This window comes from Lipotes vexillifer, unplaced genomic scaffold (assembly GCF_000442215.2).
Source record: "Lipotes vexillifer unplaced genomic scaffold, Lipotes_vexillifer_v1.1 scaffold718, whole genome shotgun sequence".
Lineage (NCBI taxonomy): Eukaryota > Metazoa > Chordata > Mammalia > Artiodactyla > Lipotidae > Lipotes > Lipotes vexillifer.
The window spans coordinates 792456-813582 of record NW_006770175.1 but is presented as its reverse complement, the minus strand read 5'-3'; the positions used below and the strand labels follow the sequence as shown (position 1 = coordinate 813582).

At 35.0% G+C, this 21127-nt stretch overlaps 1 pseudogene; it reads right to left on the bottom strand.

Annotated features, from left to right (window-relative positions):
* LOC103077488 (ATP synthase F(0) complex subunit B1, mitochondrial pseudogene) overlaps positions 1-20777 on the bottom strand; it is a 38902-nt pseudogene extending 18125 nt beyond the window's left edge.
* Positions 20778-21127: the final 350 nt, after the last annotated feature.

The following is a 21127-nucleotide window of genomic DNA, read 5'->3' as shown; positions in this document are numbered from 1 at the left end:
TGTAAGGGCTGGCAGGGATGAATCCACCTGAGTCCCCCAGGTGATTGAGCTTGTCAAGCAAATGTACAGAGAGGGCTAAGCCAAAGGTTTTATAGAAATCTCCTGTAGCTCCACCAGGGCCAAGAACTTTCTCTTGGGGAAGATTTTTAATTACTTCATCTATTTCTGAAAGTAGAGGGGAATCAAGTAATTCCCCAGTCTTCTGCAAATCACCTAGACAACTTGGAAAGAATGAGAACTGTTTATCTGTTCATGATATTGAGTTCTAATTTCTATATCACTATTCATCTTGTTTTTGAAATACCTTATTAAGGAGCCCTGAGCCTGTGTTTGTCTTTTTCTCCTCTGGGCACCTAAATTCTATCATAGTTAGGAGTTTATTGTCAAAGCTCTCATACTCCCACTGGTGTAGGTATTGCCTAGCTGAGTGATGGATATCTTCACTTTATGGATTATGAGTGAGCTTAGAGCTGGTGGGTTGAAGGAAAAGTTTGCTTATGACTTTTGGCAGAGGTTATCCTCCAAGTCTGGATTCTGCCTTTATTTCCTAGAAAGGTTGTTTTTTCAATCAACCTTCCCCATGTATACTTTTTATTGAACAGAGAACAGAAGTCACAAAATTGAAACAAGAAGGCAGACAACAATGTTCAAGAAAACAAACAGCTATCATAAATCCTTTTGGGAAATAGCTGTATACAAGTAAATCTGATAAATGAAACATAGATTATTAATTTTCACACCAGTAGAAACATTTTAACTGTGGTTAATTTGTGTGATCCAGTGTGTTTTATGATAATTTTGGGAGCTAGACCAGGTAATCCATTTTACAAAATTTACTTTCATTCATCTAAAGACCCTGAAAGCTTCATGTAATAAACATTTTATTTTGCTAAGTAGACACTCACTTTGATAAACTAGGAGTTTCTCAAATGACAATGTTTTAAGAGATTTTTTTTAATCTTTAAAGTAGATCATAACTAGATCTAAAATCCAACCAAGCTATAACTACAAGACACTAAGATTCATTTTTATTGGTTTTCCCTCTAAATAAATTAGTGACAAGCCTTGTAGCCCTTGATTTAAAAGAATCTATTTTTCAAAATACAGTATTATTTATTTCAAAGTTTAGGTCCCCATTCAAGTATTTCATAGCACATCATACATTTTTATTTATTGTCAAACATTGTTATTTTCATTTTTTTAATCTTCAACTTTCACATTCAATACTATCTTCTTAAAGTCATGTCATATTTTATGTTTTAAGTTTTGTATTATTATATAGACTCTCAAGCTTAAACTCCTTCTAGCTATTTATTTGTTATGTATTTTAATGGTCATTATTAATAAAATTAATTGAATTCTGTAACATTTTAAAGTAAATTTTAATGAGCTTCTTCAGATACTTGGCATTGGGCCTCCAAAATTTGTTCTGTGTTTTCCAAGTTGTTTAGACAGCAACTTGATCAATATGGTAATTTTCTGGAGACTCTCTTCTTATTATAGTTGATTATTTTTAATTAACTCAAATTTAATTGCTAATCTGTTATAATCCTTAGCGATACATGGCACAAGTATGTCTTTTCCTAGTAAGCTAGCATTGATAGTAGAATTTCTGGGCTCTGTTCTCCTCTTTAGACCTAGGAAAGTGCTAATTATTTGTCCCCCTGGGTGCAGAAGGGAAAATTAAAAGACTTGCAGTGCACTTCTTCATAAACTTGGAATTTTGCCCTTCATCAAAGACTTTGAAGAAGAAGAGGTTGGAGCGTCTTTGCTAGAAATGCCAGTTTATAGTTCTGGTGACCAATGATCTTAGATTTTTCCAGATTATACTATTTGAAATACTCTGTCCTGTTGTCTGATCATATGTCTTTAATTTCGATTTAGAAAATATGATCACTGCTGTCTGACTTATCATCAGAACCTACTTTAAAGTACAATTCCCCAAAATTCCTGACTCTCCAAACCTCATCTAGGACAGAACCATGCAACACCTACTAATTTATAGAAGGCCACTAAGTTCCAAGAAAGAGAAAAATCTAAATGTGCTTTTTAGTAAGGTGGTCCTTGCTCATCATAGAACTTCTTGGGAGCTAACAAATCTAGGTGCTGTATAATAATCACAACTTACATTCATAAAGCTTTTGTCTTTTTAATTAACTTATTTATTTATTTCTGTCTGCATTGGATCTTCATTGCTGTGCGCGGGCTTTCTCTAGTCGCGGCGTGCGGGGTCTACTTTTCATTGCGGTGTGTGGGCTTCTCATTGAGGCAGCTTCTCTTGTTGTGGATCACGGGCTGTAGGTGCATGGGCTTCAGTAGTTGTGGCTCACAGACTCTAGAGCCCAGGCTCAGTAGTTGTGGCCAACGGGCTTATTTGCTCTGAGGCATGTCAGATCTTTCCAGACCAGGGATCGAACTCATGTTCCCTGCATTGAAAGGTGGATTCTTAACCACTGCACCACCAGGGAAGTCTTTCATGAAGCTTTTATAGTTTATAACACACTATCAGCTCACCTAAGCCTCACATTTCTTTGAGACAGATATTATGACCTCCAGTATACAAAGGAATATATTACTTAGCTCTAGCAATTAAGTCCAAGACTTGGACTCTCCTCTTCTCCTCACTGCTCTTCCATGACCCCACAGTTCTTTCTGGATTATACTTCTTTGGGTTTTGCAGACAATGGTTATCAACATGCAGTGACCCTTTCCTGAAGCAGGAAGTTTGCATAAATAGCCTGGCCCAGTGTCTGTACAACATCCCACTAAAAAAAACCTCCTTAAAGAGCACTGTAGTAGTTTCACACAGTACTTCACATAGAAAACCTTCTTAGATTTTTCTCCTTAGACACTACTTTCTTCCCCTAGAATTTCAAACTCAAAGCTCCTGCTAAAACCTTTTTCTATCCCTGACCATCCCCCTCAACCCCCATAATCTTTATGACGTCTTTCTATTGTCTTTCTCTTCACCCCTCACTTCCTCCATCTCTCCTGTCATCTCTTCCCATCACTGAAGCTTTTTTTATCCACCAACCTGCCTAGTGGACCACTGAAAGTATTGAAAGATTCCTGAAAGTCTTGTATTTTTCTTACCCTCACAGGTTTTCTCCACAGAAAATCTTGTTGACAGTCCATCTCTTTTTTTTTTACATCTTTATTGGAATATAATTGCTTTATGATGGTGTGTTAGTTTCTGCTTTATAACAAAGTGAATCAGTTATACATATACATATGTTCCCATGTCTCTTCCCTCTTGTGTCTCCCTCCGTCCCACCCTCCCTATCTCACCCCTTTAGGTGGTCACAAAGAACCGAGCTGATCTCCCTGTGCTATGCGGCTGCTTCCCACTAGCTATCTATTTTACGTTTGGTACTGTATATATGTCCATGCCTCTCTCGCTTTGTCACAGCTTACCCTTCCCCCTCCCCATATACTCAAGTCCTTTCTCTAGTAGGTCTGTGTCTTTATTCCTGTCTTACCCCTAGGTTCTTCTCATCTCAATAACAATAGTACTTTGTAGGAGGGAACAAAGAGAGGTGATTTAACATTTGGGGAGTGTTTATTTTATGCCATATCCTGATGGGCAGTGTGAAGTGGTAGAAAACTAGATTTAGATTAAGATTGCTCCACCTATCAGCTATGTGATCTTGGGCAAGTTGTTTATTTTCTATTTTGCCTCAGTTTCACTCGTAGTACTGTTTTGAGAATGAAAAGATATAATGTATGTCATTTGCCTGGTGTATAGACACTAAATAAAGTGTATTTTTGTAATGGGATAAAGTAAATTTTGCAAAAGAGGAAAATGAGTTTTTCAGAAATTTAATACTGAACCTAGGTCACAAAGCTCATAAATAACAAGGCCAAAAAGAGAGCTCAGTGAATATCAAGTGACCAGAAACAGTGTGTTGACACTACATTCATTTAGTGCAAGAGGTGTTCAGTAGTGAACTTCCCATAAGGAGAGTTAATTTTTGTCAAAGATCTACCTTTCTGCAACTTCACCCAAGAAGTTTTCATTTGGGTTTAGATCAGCAGTTCACATGTTTAATCATCAATATTACTTCTGTTCTCCCTTCTGCCCCATGACAACAAAAGTGCACGCAGTTACATATGATAAGACAACTGAATTCAGTACTATTTTTCTTGTCACAGTTCTGCTTTCTCTGATAGCTTGAAAGCTACGATTGTCTGGACAATTTTCAAAATATTTAAAACAAGCTTTCATTTCAACTGAAAAGAAATCAATCACTTCATCTGAACTGATGGAAATAGCAGGGCTCCTGGAGTTTCCTTTATGCCTAGAACAAGGTGAAAATACAGAATGTTCTTGTTTGAGTTAACTGCCTTCAAATATACTTAATAGTATCTATTTTATAAAGATTATTTTTTGCTAAACCCATTGATATTTATGCTTTTTAAACAACTTTATTGGAGTATAATTGCTTTACAATGGTGTGTTAGTTTCTTCTTTATAACAAAGTGAATCAGCTATACATATACATATATCTCCATATCTCCTCCCTCTTGCGTCTCCCTCCCACCCTCCCTATCCCACCCCTCTAGGTGGTCACAAAGCACTGAGCTGATCTCCCTGTGCTATGCAGCTGCTATATTTACATTTTTTAAACTACAAGGCAAGACAAATTTGATCAAGAACAATTTTCTTGAAAGCAATTTAAAATCCATTGATAATAATAAACCCTTTTATTGAACATGCTCTCCTCAACACCCCAAGTTTTTGATCAAGAAAATGGATGTCAGTCTTAGGCACATTTTAAAACACTTAAAATTTGACTCAACCATTTCTCTCCTCAACTTTTGAACTCAATGTGTTATGGAACATTTATTTTTTCTTCTCTGACAGTAAGACTTTATTATTATGTAGGTGCATTTATCATAAGATCTTATTCCTCTCAGAGCTATCTGACTTTCAAAATAGGACAACAAAAAAGTCTATGTTTAATTCAAGTAATAGATGGTACCAAAAGAGACTAAGCATTTTGAAAGCATTACAGTTTTAAAAGGACTTTTACGTATGGTAACACTTTTGTTCCTCTGGGTAGCCATATGTAGATGGTATTATTATTCTTTTATCCCTTTTTTTTCCAAATTAGGATACTGACACCTCAGAGATAAAATGAGTTGTCCATGTGGTCAAACAGTTCAAATACAGACCTTCTTACCCCAGAGATGATACTCTTCTCATTATATACTGATTAGCCTCCCCTCACATGAAATGTCATTTCCGGACACTAGTGGGTGAAGTACAAGGGAACTTGAGAATAAAACAATGCAATCAATAACAAAACAATGCAATCAAAACAAAACAATCAATAGATTGATTCATAAATAGTGGAAAATTCTATGTTGATACTACCCATGGTGCATCCATCCAAGAGTTGTTTTGTTACGCTTAAATCAGAAAATAACAGAACTGTGGTTCTGCCAGAGAGAGGTAGAAGATGACATGAATGTTCAGGCCTTCTTTTGCTCTTCAAGGAAAATATTTGTTGAGCAGGTTCTTCTAGGGCTACCTAGAAGAAATGAGAAGCTGACATAATAAAACAATACCTACAGTTAGCTAGCTTTATTTGACAGATTAGGGAGCTAGGATGTGATCAGGTTACAGGTTGACCTCTGAGATTATTGTGACAAACTCAATTCCTCTCTTTGCTTCTTCTTTATTCCCTCATCTCCATTCTCTATGATAAAACAAAGATTTTGTCTAGAATTCTGAAATAGCATTTTATTATAAAATTACTACAAACTCAATGCAGAAAATGTTTCAAGTACAGAAAAATAAAGTATTCAAACCACCTTACATCCCACTACCCAGAGATAATCACAGTCAACATATCGATACACTATACAGTTGACCCTTGAACAGCACAGGTTTGAACTGCACAGATCCACTTACACGCAGATTTCTTTCACTAAATAAGTTCTAAAGTACTATAGGATCCATGGTGGATGAATTTGAGGATTCAAAAACATGGATACAAAAGGCTTATAAAGTTTTACATGGATTTTCAACTTCAAGGAAAGTTGGAGCCCTGTGTTGTTCAATGATCAACTGTATATCTTTCAAGTAGCTTTTTTCTTTAAAATATTACATTACACATATAGCTTTATATATAATTGTTATCACTTAGTATAGTGCACCTTTTCACTTACAGAAATTTGTGTTAAACTGATTGAATATATGGTCCAAATTTTTCATGCCACCTGTGTTCGTTCTTGTTCTTGTACCTTCACACACTGACCCTCGGCTTGGCCATGTGACTTGCTTAGGCCAGTGGACTGCAGCACATTTGTAGCAAACAGATCCAAGTCAACAGAATTTCCCTTCAGACCTCTCTATAGACTTTGAGAGGTGGTTGTTTTAAGCAAATAGATTTGGGGGTAGCTTATTAGGCAGCAATAGTTAACTGATACAACATTCTATAACAGATACACACACATGCTAAATTTATTCTTTGTCCTTCTGTTATTCTATACAGATCAACCAGAGTGATTGTCTTAAAATGGAAATAAAATCATGTTATTTCCTTTGTAAAACATTTCAATCACTTCCTCACTGCTTTGGAATACAATCCAATCAACTCAGCATGGCCTATAAGCCCTGGGTAATCCACTCCTGCCACTCATGCAACCTTATTGCTTGGTTCCTCTCCCTCATGCACCACACTCCAGCCACACGGGTCTTTTTAAAATGTCTCTTCCCCACAGAGCCATTGTACAGGGTGTTCTCTCAACCCGGAATGCTGACTGTATGCCACTGCTCATCCAACAGCTCTGATTTTAAATATCAACTCAAAAAAAGCTTTCTTGATGATACTATCTAAAGAAGTGTCCTTCAACCTCCAGTTATTTTCATCCTCACATTTCTCTCTTAGCACTTGTCACAGTAATAAACACTTCATTTATTAGCTTAGTTGCTTCTTGTCTATCTATCTTTCTTGGTCATAATATCAATGAGGACAGGGCCATGTCTGTTTTATTCACTGTGCTATCCCCAACATCTATCTGAATATCCAGAAACCTGTGGGTTCAACATATTTTGGGTAAATGTATGAAAATTTATACCAAAATTAAATTTTAAAATATCCTATTATTGGACATACACGCAGTTTTTATATGTATATATTTGACACATATGTTACATATTTATCAAAGCTTTTAAAACTCAGCAAGAAAAAATATTCAACATGATAAATGTAATTAACACTGCTGTGTGTTATACATGAAAGTTGTTGAGGGTAAATCATAAGCATTCTCATCACAAGGCAAAAATTTTGTTTTTCTATTTCTTTAATGTTGTATCTGTATAAGATGATAGATGCTCCCTAAACTTACCGTGGTAATTATTTCATGATGTATGTAAGTCAAAACATTATGCTGTACATCTTAAACTTATACAGTACTATACATCAATTATATCTCAATAAAACTGGAAGGAAAAAAAATCAATGAGAAAAAAAGATGGAAACCCAAAAGAAAATCAGAGAAGAATATGACAGGCAATTTCATTAATAAGAAAAAGAAATACAGATAAATAAAAGCATATATATATATGTCATACCTCAATAGAAATGAAAAGTAAAATGTTATACAAAACATTATCTAACATTATTTATAGTTTGAAAAAATGTAAACAATTACATAACAACAATTCAAGAATAAGCACTCTTATACCCAGCTGACTCAAGTATAGATGGATGTAATTTTTCTGGAGGCTTCATAGACATGAGATATCATGTGTATTAAAAATATGCAATTCTTTGACCTTACAATTCCACTTCTGGGAAGTTATCTTAAGGAAATAGTAATGAAAAGTTACCGCCATTGTAAAACCTACCCATATACTGATGAAGTGACAGCCAAGACTCTGCCCTGCACTGGTCACTTTCTTGTGCATATTTCTTTATTTACTAGGTGTTTTTATTCCTAGGACACAGGATTTGCTATGCATTCTTACCTCTGTTAAGCTTCCTTTTTAATATTGTTTTGGAAAAAAAAAAGCTTCATTGTCCTACTAATGATTACCTACTTTCCATAGTCTCCTAAAAAGTCAGTCACTTGGATAATATTGGAAGGCATAATAGGTTCAATTTCATAGAACAAAACTTAATTACTCAACTTCCTTGAGTCTCAAAATACTTAACGGGGATTTTAAAATGATATTGTATGTGAAATTGCTTTGTCAATTCTAGTTGATGGTTTTACTAAAGTTTTTGTAGTGATTCTTCACCCAGATCTCTGATGTCTACTTTTATAGTCACCTTTATTATGAATTCTTGTACTTAAATGTTGGTGTACCCCAGGATACTGTTCTTAGCTTTCTTTTATTTTCAAAATATATATAATCCCTGAGCTGATTTTATCTACTATAATATCTTCAAACAGCATTTATTATTGATGGTTCCCAATTTATGTTACTGTCCATCAATGTTCTGGTTCTGCTCTTTTCTTCTAGGCATATATATGAATAAGATTGTGCTTTCCTACTCATTTGAAGTTACACATGCCTGTGTGACTTTCTTTGGCCAGTATAACTTTAACCAGAATAGACACGTGTGACTTCCAGGCAGAAGTCTCTAAAAGACAGTGTGCAATTTTATTGATACAAAGTTCTCTCCTGTTCAAGGGCCAGTCACTTTCCAATTGATAAAGTCTCATTTATCTGATGTCTTTAAGTAAGAGTTAGAGAGATATGTAACATCAGCAGAAAATAAAACTGTTGTTTTTAAGTCACTAAGTTATATGGATGTTTGTTACTACAGGAGAACTGACTGACACTGCCTCAATTCCATTTTATTTTTTAGCCTGGACGTCTATACTCTGATGCTCCACAGACAAAGTATAACATAATCTTCCCTTCAAATTGATTATCTTCTGGTGTCCTCCATATCTGTTAATGGAACTTCTGTACAACTCGTCCTGGGATTCATCTTAGTCCTTCTCTATTACACCCACATCTAATCATTTATGGAACCCATTCATTCTATCTCCTAAGTACCTTCATATGAAGCTCCACAGTTTGTTTTAACTGGTCCTACCTTGATTCATGCCATAGTTATTACAAATCATTCCCAGTTAGCTTCCAGTTCATCTGCTTAGCACCCTTCCAATCTGTCGTTCACACAACAGCAGCATGTTTAAGCTTCCTAAAACTTAAAAGTGATCAAATCACTTCTCAACCTAAAATGATTCAAGCTATTACCTCTGGCTACTTGTCAAGTCTTATTTCTCTCACATACAGACTTTATGCTCCAATCATACTAAACTCCTTGGATGAATATGTCCTACTATTTCCTATATTTATGCTTTTGTCTTTGCTTTTCTCGAACATCTCTATGTCAAATCCCCAGCATTCAGGTACTCTGAAGATAAACATACAGTTTTAGCTACTTCTTGGATGGTGTAACTGAGCAAGTGGACTCATTTCATGCTGTGCAATGGAAAGTTCAAACACCAAGGCAACATTATTTTTCAGAGAAAAAAGGCTTTAATGTAGAGTGGCCAAGCAAAGAGACAGAAGACAAGGCTCAGTTCTCTCTCCACAATCATGTTTTGTGTGGAATATTTATTGTGGGAGGAGGGAATAAGAGGGTGTTGGGACTAAGAAATGATTGGTAGGAGGGTAAAGAGAAGTTTTAAGTGTCTTCTGAACAGGTGCAACTCTTTTTCATGTCTCTTCATGGGTTGTATGTGTAAATTCAGGGGGGGGGGATCATGTGTTTAATGCAGTAATTTTTCAGCCCATGACATCTAAAATTCACTGATCATTCTAGTCCTTAAATACATCTGAGTGATGTTCAGTCAAAGGAGGATGTCAGAAAGCTGTTTTCTCATCTGTAGTTTTCCTATTGTTCTGCAAGCTAAGCTAAAGAGTCTTAATTAATCACCTTTTTGACTTATTTTAACCCAGTGGGTATGAGCATACAGTTTCAAAGGTAGAGTGATTTTTCTTGAAAAATTAGCTAAGAATGGGAAAAAAATCCACCAACTCATGTTTTATTAAGAAAATATTGTCTGTGTCTCTGTAGACTTTAAATATTTTTTAAATTACTGTTCATCTTAGAATTTTCAATGTAAAACTGAAAACTAAAACTGTAAGTCATTTTAAAACTTCAAATAATAGAATTTTTAAGGCTAGAATAGAATCCATTTGGAATGGTTAAGCTGCCATATATCATGATATACCAGTGTAATGTCTTCTGGGTGGAAATAATGTGTACTATTTAGAACCCAAGCAAAAATGAATATCAAGACCATAAATTGCTGAGACTCTCTCTATGTCAATACTGACTTCAACATGACTTCCCTCCAATAAAATATGTGACAAAGAATTTTCAGATGCTGTCAGCAAGCTCCAGGTAGAATAGCTTCTGTTCTTAGTTAGTGGTCAAAATGGCGGTAAAAGAAGACTATGAGCCCGCCTCCTCCCACAGGCAAACCAAGATTGTAAGTATTTACAGAGAAATTATCCATGAGAACAACCTGAACACTATCAGAAAAGATCTTCTACAGCTAAAGATATAAAGAAGGAACCACAATGAAACACGTAGGAGAGGCAGAGACACATAGTTAAGACCCACACTTCTGGGGAGGCAACCCACAAAGGGGATAATAATTACAATTGAAGTGGTTCTCCCCAAGGAGCAAGGGATCCAAGCTCCACATAAGGCTCCCCAGCCAGGGGATCTGGCACCATGTAGAGGAACCCCCAGAATATTTGGCATTGAAGGCCAGTGTGACTTACATTCAGGAGAGCCACAGGTCTATGGTTAATAGAAACTCCTCTCTTAAAAGGAATGCATAAAATCTTACACACTGTGAGACCCAGGGCAGCAGTAATCTGAAAGGAACTTGGGACATACACACTTGGTGATTCTGCAGAGCCTCTCAGTGAGGCAGGATGCAATTAAAACTCACCCTGGGGACATACGTGCTGGCAGCAGCCATGTTGAGAAGCTCATCCCACCATAAGAACACTAATGCTGTTAAGTGCCATTTTGAAATCCTTCCTCAAGCTTATTAGTGCCAGGATCCAGCCCCACCCACCAGCAGCAGGCAGTCTCCACACAAGGCAAGGCCTGACAACCAATTGGACCAAGGCCCAGCCACACCTATCAGCATTCTCACAGGAGTTGGCCTGGCCACAACAGAAGGACACATGCAGCCCACATAAAGAGCACCCCAAAATATATAGCTCTCATAATCAGAGGTGAGGGTGCTGCTGGGCCCCATAGTACATTTCTTACATAAGACCATTCCTCCATGATCAAGAAATGTAACCAACCTACATAAAAATACATAGAAATAAAAACAGCAAATAAGACAAAATGAGGCAACAGAGAAATGTATTCCAAATGAAGGAACAAGATAAAACCCCAGAAGGAGAACTAAGTGAAGTAGAGAAGCAATCTACCCAATAAAGTGTTTAAAGTAATGATAATAAAGATGTCCAAAGGACTTGGGAGAAGATTATATGAACAGAGTAAGAAGTTAGAAGTTTTTAACAAAGAGTTAGAAAATGTAATGAAGAACCAATCAAAGCTGAAGAATACATAACTGAAATAAAAAATACACTAGAAGGAAGAAGCAGATTAGATGATACAGAGCAACAGATCAGCAAACAAGAAGGCAGAGTAGTGAAAATCACTTAAGTTGAACAGAAGAAAACAATGAGGGCAGTTTGAGATGTTCTAGGCCAACATCAAGTGAACTAACATTGGCATTATAGGGGTCCCAAAAGAAGAAGAGAGAGAGAAAGGGGCAGAAAACATATTTAAAGGCATAATAGCTGAAAATTTTCCTAACCTGGGAAAAAAAACAGACATCCAGGTCTGTTTTAGGAAGCACAGAGAGTCCCAAACAGGTTTCCAAAGAAAACCACACCAAGATACATCATAATTAAAATGGCAAAAATTAAAGATAAAGAGAAAATATTAAAAACAACAAGGAAAATGCAACATTGTGTACAAGGGAACTCATAAAGGGCTATCAGCTGACTTTTCAGTAGAAAATCTTCAAGACAGAAGGGAGTGGCACAATATACTTAAAGTGATGAAAGAAAAAGAAAATCTTCAACCAAGAGTATTCTACTTGGCAAGGCTTTATTCATATTTGAAGGAGAGATCAAAAGTTTTACAGACAATCAAAAGCTAAAAGCACCACCAAAGCAGTTTTACAAGAAGCTAAAGGGACTTCTCCAAACTAAAAAGAAAAGGCTGAAACTAAAAATATTAAATTATGAAAAGAAAAATCTCATTGTTAAATGAGAAATATACAGTAAATGTAGTAGATCAATCAACTTATAAAGCTAGTAGGATGGCTAAAGACAAAAGTAGTAAAATCTTTTTTATCCACAATAAGTAGTTAAGGGATACACAAATCAAAAGGATGTAAAATTTAATGTCACAAACAGTAAATTGGTAGGGTGGAGAGTAAAAATATAGGGTTGTTAAAATGCATTTGAACTTAAGAGATCAGCAACTTAAAATAACCATATAGATATAGAAATATATATAGATATTGATTGCTATATATAAGCTCCTGGTGTCCACAAGCCAAAAATCTATACTAGATACACACACACACACACACACACACACACACACACACACACACATGAAAAAAATCCAAACATATCACTAAAGGTTGTCATCAAATGACAGGGAAGAGAGCAAAAGAAGAAAGGAAAATAAAAGAACCACAAAAACAAAGTAAAAACAATTAACAAAATGGTAATAAGTACATACATATCAGTAATTACTTTAAATATAAATGGACTAAATGCTCCAACCAAAAGTCATAGAGTAGCTAAATAGATACGAAAACAACACTCATATATACGCTGCTTATAAGAGACTCATTAATGATCTAAAGAAAAACACAGACTGAAAGTGAAGGGTTGGAAAAAGATATTTTATGCAAATGGAAATGAAAAGAAAGATGGGATAGCAATACTTACATCAGACAAAATAGACTTTTAAATAAAGACTGTAACAAGAGTCAAAGAAGAACATTACATAATGATCAAGGGATAAATCCAAGAAGAAAATATAATTATTGTAAATATATATGCACCTAACATAGGACCATCTAAATACATAAAGCAAATATTAACAGACATAAAGGGAAAAATTAAAAGTAACCCGAAAATAGTAGGAAACTTTAACACCCCACTTACAGCAATGAACAAGCCATCCAAACATAACATCCGCACAGAAACACTGACCTTAAAACATACATTAGACAAGATAGACTTAATAGACACATATAGAACTTTCCATCCAAAAGCAGCAGAATATACAGTCTTCTCAATTATACATGGAACATTCTCCAGGATGGACCACATGGTAGGCCAAAAAACAAGTCCCAGTAAATTTAAGAATACTGAAATTATATCAAGCATCTTTCCTAACCAAAATACAATGAGACTAGAAATCAACCACAAGAACAAAACTGCAAAAAACACAAACGAAGACTAAACAATATGATACTGAACAACAAATGCATTACTGAAGAAATCCAAAAATATCTGGAGACAAATAAAAATAAAATCTATGGGAAGTGTTAAAAGCAGTTCTAAGAGGGAATTTATAGCAATACAAGCTTACCTCAGGAAACATGAAAATTCTCAAATGAACAACCTAACCTTACACCTAAATGGAAGAGAAAAAGAACAACCAAGATCCAAAGTTAATAGAAGGAAAGAAATCATAAAGATCAGAGCAGAAATAAATGAAATAGAGACTAAAAAAAAAAAAAAAAGGAGAGAGAAAAAAAGAAAAGACTGATGAAACTAAGAGTTGGTTCTTTGAAAAGACAAACAAAATTAATAAAACTTTAGCCAGACTCATCAAGAAAAAAAGGGTCCATATCAACAAAGTCAAAAATGAAAGAGAAATTATAACCAACACCAAAGAAATACAAAAGATCATAAGAGACTACTACAACCAATCATACACCAATAAAATGAGTAACCTAGAAGAAATGAGCCAATCCTAGAAATGTACAATCTCCCAAGATTAAATAAGGAAGGCATAGAAAATATGAAGAGAATAATTATCAGTAATTAAATCGAAACAGTAATTTAAAATACCCAAAAAACAAAAGTTCAGGACCAAAAGACTTCACAGGTGAATTCTATGAAACATTTAGAGAAGAGTTAACACCTATTCTTCTCAAACTATTCCCAAAAATGCAGAGGAAGGAAGGTTTTCCAACTCATTCTACGAGGCCAGCATCACCTTGGTACAAAACCCCAATGAAGACAACACTAAAAGAAAATTACAGGCCAATATCATTGGTGAACATAGATGCAAAAATCTTCAACAAAATATTAGCAAATTGGACCCAAAAATACACTAAAAGGATTACATACCATGATCAAGTGGAATTTAACCCAGGAATGCAAGGATTTTTCAATATCTGCAAATCTATCAATGTGATACACCACATTAACAAATTGAAGAATAAAAGCCATATTATCATCTCAATAGATGCAGAACAAGCTTTTGACAAAATTCAACATCCATTTTTGATAAAAAAAAAAAATACTCTCAATAAAATGGAACATACTTCAGCATAATAAAGGCCATGTGTGGAAAGCCTACAGCTAACATCATACACAGTGGTAAAAACCTGGAAGTATTTCCTCTAAGATCAGGAACAAGACAAGGATACCCACATTCACTTTTATTTAAAAGAGTATTGAAGTATTGAAGAAAAATAAATAAAAGGAATCCAAATTAGAAAGGAAAAAGTAAAACTATCACTGTTTGCAGATGATGCATTATTATACATAATAAAATCATAAAGGTGTCACCATAAAACTATTGAAACTCATCAATGAATTCAGTAAATTTGCAGCATACAAAATTAATATACAGAAATCTATTGCATTTCCATACACTAACAATGAACTATTAGAAACAGAAGTTAAGAAAACAATCCCATTCACAATCTCATAAAAAAGAATAAAATACCTGGTAATAAATCTAACTAAGGAGGTAAAAGACCTGTACTCAGAAAACTAAAAGACATTGAAGAAAGAAATTAAAGATGACACAGACAAATGAAAAGATATACTGTGCTCATGAATTGCAAGAATCAATATTACTAAAATGACCATACCACCCCTGGCAATCTACAGATTGAATGCAATCCCTATCAAAATACCAATGGCATTTTTCACAGAACTAGAACAAATAATTCTAAAATTTGTATGGAAACACAAAAGACCCCAACTAGCCAAAAAAAAAAAAAAAAATCTTGAAAAGAAGAACAAAGCTGGAGGTATCATGCTCTCTGATTTCAAACTATACCAAAAAGCTACAGGAATCAAAACAGTGTGGTACTGGCACAAAAACAGACACATAGACCAATGGAACAGAATAGAGAGCAGAACAGAATAGTTCAGAAATGAACACACATTTACATAGGCAATTAATCTATGACAAAGGAGGCAAGAATATACAATAGGAAGAATATAACTTCTTCAATAAATGGTATTGGGAAAACTGGACAGTTACATGCAAAATAACCAAACTGGACAACTCTCTCACACCACAAAAATAAACTCAAAATGGATTAAAGACTTTAAGTTAATACCTGAAACCATAAAACTCCTAGAAAAAAATACATGCAGTACACTCTTTGACATTGGTCTTAGTAATATTATTTTGGATCTGTTTCCTCAGGCAAGGGAAACAAAAGCAAAATAGTAAGACTACCTCAAACTAAAAGCCTTTTGCACAGCAACAGAAACTTATCAACAGAAAGAAAATCTTGCCTACCTAATGGAAAATGATATTTGCAAATAATATACCTGACAAGGGGTTAATATACAAAATATACAAAGAACTCATACAACTCAACATCAAAAAACAAAAACAGGGCTTCCCTGGTGGTGCAGTGGTTGAGAGTCCGCCTGCCGATGAAGGGGACACGGATTCGTGCCCCGGTCTGGGAAGATCCCACATGCCGTGGAGTGGCTGGGCCCGTGAGCCATGGCCGCTAAGCCTGCGTGTCCGGAGCCTGTGCTCCACAATGGGAGAGGCCACAACAGTGAGAGGCCCGCGTACTGCAAAAAAAAAAACAATCTGATTAAAAAATGGGCAGAGGACCTGAATAGACATTTTTCCAAAGAAGATATATAGATGGCCAACAGGCACATGAAAAGATGTTCAACATAATTAACCATCAGGGAAATGCAAATCAAAATCATCATGAGATATCACCTCACACCTGTTAGAATGGCCATTATCAAAAAAGACAAGAAAAAAGAAGTGTTGATGAGTATGTGGATAAAAGGGAACCCTTGTTCACTGCTGGTGTGACTGTAAGTTGGAGCATCCATTATGGAAAACAGTATGGGTTCCTCAAAAAATTAAAAATAGAAGTATCATACAATCCAACAATTCCACTTCAAGATATTTATTGGAAGAAAAATTGAAAAGATATATGCACCCTTATGTTCACTGTTGCATTATTTACAATAGCCAAGATATTAAAGTAATCTAAGTGCCCATCAATTAATAAATGAATAAAGAAGGAGATTAGATAGATAGATAGATAGATAGATGGATGGATGTAGTGGAATATTACTCAGCCATAAAAAAGAATGAAATCTTGCCATTTGTAATAATATGGATGGACCTAAAAGGTATTATGTTAAGTGAAATAAGTTAGACACATAAAGAAAAATACTGTATGTTTTCACTTATATGCGGAATCTAAAAAGCAAAACAAATGAATAAATGGAAACAGTTATATATACAGAGAACAAATAGGTGATAATTAAAGGGGAGGAGGTTTGGGGGAGGAGAGAAATAGGTGAGGGAGATTAAGAGGTACAAACTTCCAGTTACTACAATATAAGTGACTGGTATGAAATGTACAGTGTGGGGAAAATAGTCAATAACTATGTAATATTCTTCCGTGGTGACAGATAAATTATAATGGTGATCATTTTCAAATGTATAGAAATATCTAATCACTATATTGTGTTCAAGGAACTATCAGAGTGTTGGAAGCCACTTATACTTCAAAAACAAACAAACAAACTCATGGAAAAAGATCAGGTTTGTGATTTCCAGAGGAGGGGGTGGGGGAGAGGGTAGTTCAAATGGTACAAAGTTCCAGTTATAAGATAAATAAGTACTAGGGATGTAGTGTACAGTATGATAAATATAATTAACACTATATTATAAATGAAAGCTAAGAGAGTAAATTCTGAGAGTTCTCAACACAAGGAAAAAACAATTCTATTTCTTTAATTTTGTATCTATATGAAATGATGAATGTTCACTAAACTTATTGTGGTAATCATTTCATGATGTATGTAAATCAAATCATTATGCTGTACACCTTAAACTTACACAGTTCTATGCGTCAGTTATATCTCAATAAATCTGGAAGGAAACAAAAAGAATAGTGTCTACCTTTTGGAAAGTGAAATACATGAAGCTATAGTCATCCAACTTCCGCTATCTGTCAGGAGCAGGATTTCTGGGAGTTGGAGGAAGTCAGTGTATTTAACTGGAAAACACTACCCCAAAGTTGCATTACCACAAAATACAAGATGTTATGTATAAATGACATTCCTCAACTTCAAGATTAAAAAACTACCTAAATATGGTGTCCCAGACATCTCACTTTCACTTCTCACCTGTCAGTGTTCCAAAGAACTGATCAGAAGCTATTTCTACCACTAAATTTGGGGGGACTGATGATGCAAAATTCCTTTCAGAGCACTGTCACCAAGGTGATCCAAAAATTTAATTCAGTATATCTTAAAGGCTTTGTGATTTAAAGCATCTCAAAACTTGCCTTCAATCAGTAACAGTGATGAGAAAAAAAGTATTTGTCTCACCAATTACTTGACTTCAAGCAGTTTCAGTTTGTAACATTTTTTTTTTCACTTTCAGTAAAAATAAAGTAAAACAGCCATTTTAAAAGGACATTTTGATAGTATGTTATTTGTGATTGAGACTAATTTGTTTTAAAAATTGTTGTATTTACTTCTAGTAATAATTAATTGGAAAAGAAACTGCTGGCAAAAAGGAAAAAAATATATGTATAAATAAAACAGTTTGGGGTTATACCCTACTGATGTCTATTCAAGAAAAGCAAATCCCAAAGCAGTCAGTCTTTTAGAGTCTTTGGACAGCCCAATGGAAAGGAATACAAAATGTATTGTCCAACTGGCTCATTCAGAAACAACTGATCCTTAGACAACAAGAAGGTAACATGTTTAGCAAAGCTACATTCTATTATTTTAAATTATTAAATTATTTTTCAACATATTTAGAAGATAATACGTTACTTTCTTTAAATGGACTTGGATTCCCAGAGCTGTTTTGTCAAACCCTTAATAACATTTACCTCTCTGAATTCAAGATTATTTACCTTCTAAGACAGAAACTGGTAGAAGGAAGCCAGTGTTTGTGAAGGAGTGCATTGTACTTTCAAAAGATGTTTCTTCTCTAATTTTATGATTCTGATGCAGCCTCCTTGCCAGACTGACTTTCCTGATCATGGATTCCAGTCTAGGGCTATAGTTTAGTGCCCTTGCAGACTGCTGGTAAAGTGAGCTAACAATGAATTTCTACTTTGGAGATAAGGGAATGAAACGTTTCCATGAGAATTCTAATAGCCACAGGGAAACACAATAGCATGAGTAATCTTTAAAACCACAATTTCAGAAGATTGCTAAATTCTATCAAATAATAAAATTCCATTCTGAAAATCAAACCACAGAGAAGATAAACAATTCCACTATAAAGTAAACAGTACAGCTTACTGCATATTTGAAAGAATGAGAGATTTGATTTTGAGCTATACAGGCCTGAATATGTATTCCCAAACTGATAAAAAAAAATCAATTTCCCATTTTGTGTTACCTATCTAAATGACTTTTAACAATTATAGATAAAAAATAAAATTATTGGGGCTTCCCTGGTGCCGTGGTAGTTGGGAGTCCGCCTGCCAATGCGGGGGACGCGGGTTCGTGCCCCGGTCTGGTAGGGTCTCGCATGCTGCAGGGCGGCTGGGCCCGTGGGCTGTGGCCGCTGGGCCTGCGCGTCCGGAGCCTGCTCCGCGGCGGGAGAGGCCACAGCAGTGAGAGGCCGCGTACCGCAAAAAAAAAAAAAAAAATTAAAAGTATTTGCATTGTTGAAATTTTTCAAGTACAATTCTTTTTCAGTTATTTTCCTAAACAGTTTTGCAATATTTATTTGATTTCATAACTAAAGGCAACAAAAATAATCAGTGTTGGAAATGATTCAGAATAACTCTCTTGTATTTCTCCATGTCTTGCAAGTGAGGCACTGACTTACCATTGTTCCTTTGTTTTCAATGATTGTAGTGTAAATGGCCTTGGAGGATACAGATAGCATCCTTTTCTAGAGCAAAATGCAGGCATACCTACTATCAAGTATGAAAGATTCCAGATCTTTAAGCTCAGAGCTCTTTTCCTGCAATTCAACCCACCCATCCTGTATGCAGTAATCATCTGACCCTTTGGGGCTTGGAAAACCAGCTCAGAAATGCTGATACTCTGGCTACTGCTAATGCTGAGTAGTAAACTGTCTTTTGTCCTTGACCCAGGAGTTTCATGTCCTCTACTTGTATTAATGAAATGTGTCAGGCAAATTTTCAAGCTTATGAGTAAAATATCAAACCCTTCGCAGATCTTGACAACCAGGTGTGTTGCATTGAAGATGGGTCTCAAACAACTAGTTGGACTTAGTACAAGTTAGCAATGAGCCTATAATTTTATTGGGTTAGAATAGAGATAGCCAACTTTTTCTTAATGGTCTTGTTAATAAATATTTTAGGCTTCTGGGGCCTTACATTCCCTGTTGCTGCTACACAACTCTGCTATTATAGCACAAAATCACCATAGATAATATATACATGAATAAGCATGGCTGTATTCCTATAAAACTTTATTTGTAGATACTTAACTTTGAATTTTCTATAATTTCACATGTAATTAAGTATTATTTTTCTTAAATTTTTTTCCAACCATTTAAAAAATTTAAAACTGCAATTAGCTCACAGGTTGTATAAAAGCAAGTGCCAGGCTGAACCAACCACTGGAATAGAAAAAGACTGCCAAAAAAAATTAAACATATTAGTTTATTTTTTGTTATTTCTGTTTTAATTGCTCTGGAAGAACCATAAGCACATGGAGCATTTGGGATAGGAAATATTTTTATAAGTAGAATATAAAAATTTATTGTCACTTAACACTTCATTTTCCAACCTCAGATTCTAATGTTGTTCAGTTTGTCTGTTTCATAATCTAGAGTGCTATATGAATGAGAAGGAAATGTACAACTAAAAGGACAATTATTGGCATTTAACATTTCAATTTCCTTTGAACTATAATGATTTTAATAATTTTAGTACTATTTTTGCATATATTCTTTTAGTCTTCCATGAAACCTTCTCACTGGTAGGCATCATGTCTATGATTAGTTGGTGATGCTTCACAAAGCCTCGTGCCCATAAAGAACAGAAAAAGCAAACAGATTTCTTTGCCATGTTATATTATATTTTATGATTCACTCAAAGCCAAAAATTATTTAAACCACTTTAATAACTTAAAGAAAACACCTAGTACAGTGCCTGGCAGTTAGTACAGGCCCAATATGTATTATCTTGTTGGCTATTAATAAATGTCAGCTTTATTTTTAATATTACCTTGAAGTTAGACTCAAGTTTACCTGAACTGGATCATGTAGGATTTTCCGCATCTTTCATTTACACAAACAAGAAAGCAAAGCATACATTCATTTGCATAATGCTTGAGACTGAATTTGGATTCATACCTATATGAAGTTTGCTTTGGTGAAAATGGATATCTCTGTTTCTTCTCAAGGAAGAAATTTATAAATAATTAGCAAACATTGAATGAGTGAGTGAGTGAAACTGTCACCATCAACTTGACCTTAAGTTCATTGACTAACCCAGAACGTAGGCTTCAAGGGGCAGATTTCATAAAGACCATTAAACTAGGTAGCTGTGTTTTACTTCTCTGTTTAAATTATGAAGCTTTTTTTTTTCATCATGAATACAGATTAAAGAATGATCCAGTAGAGCAAGA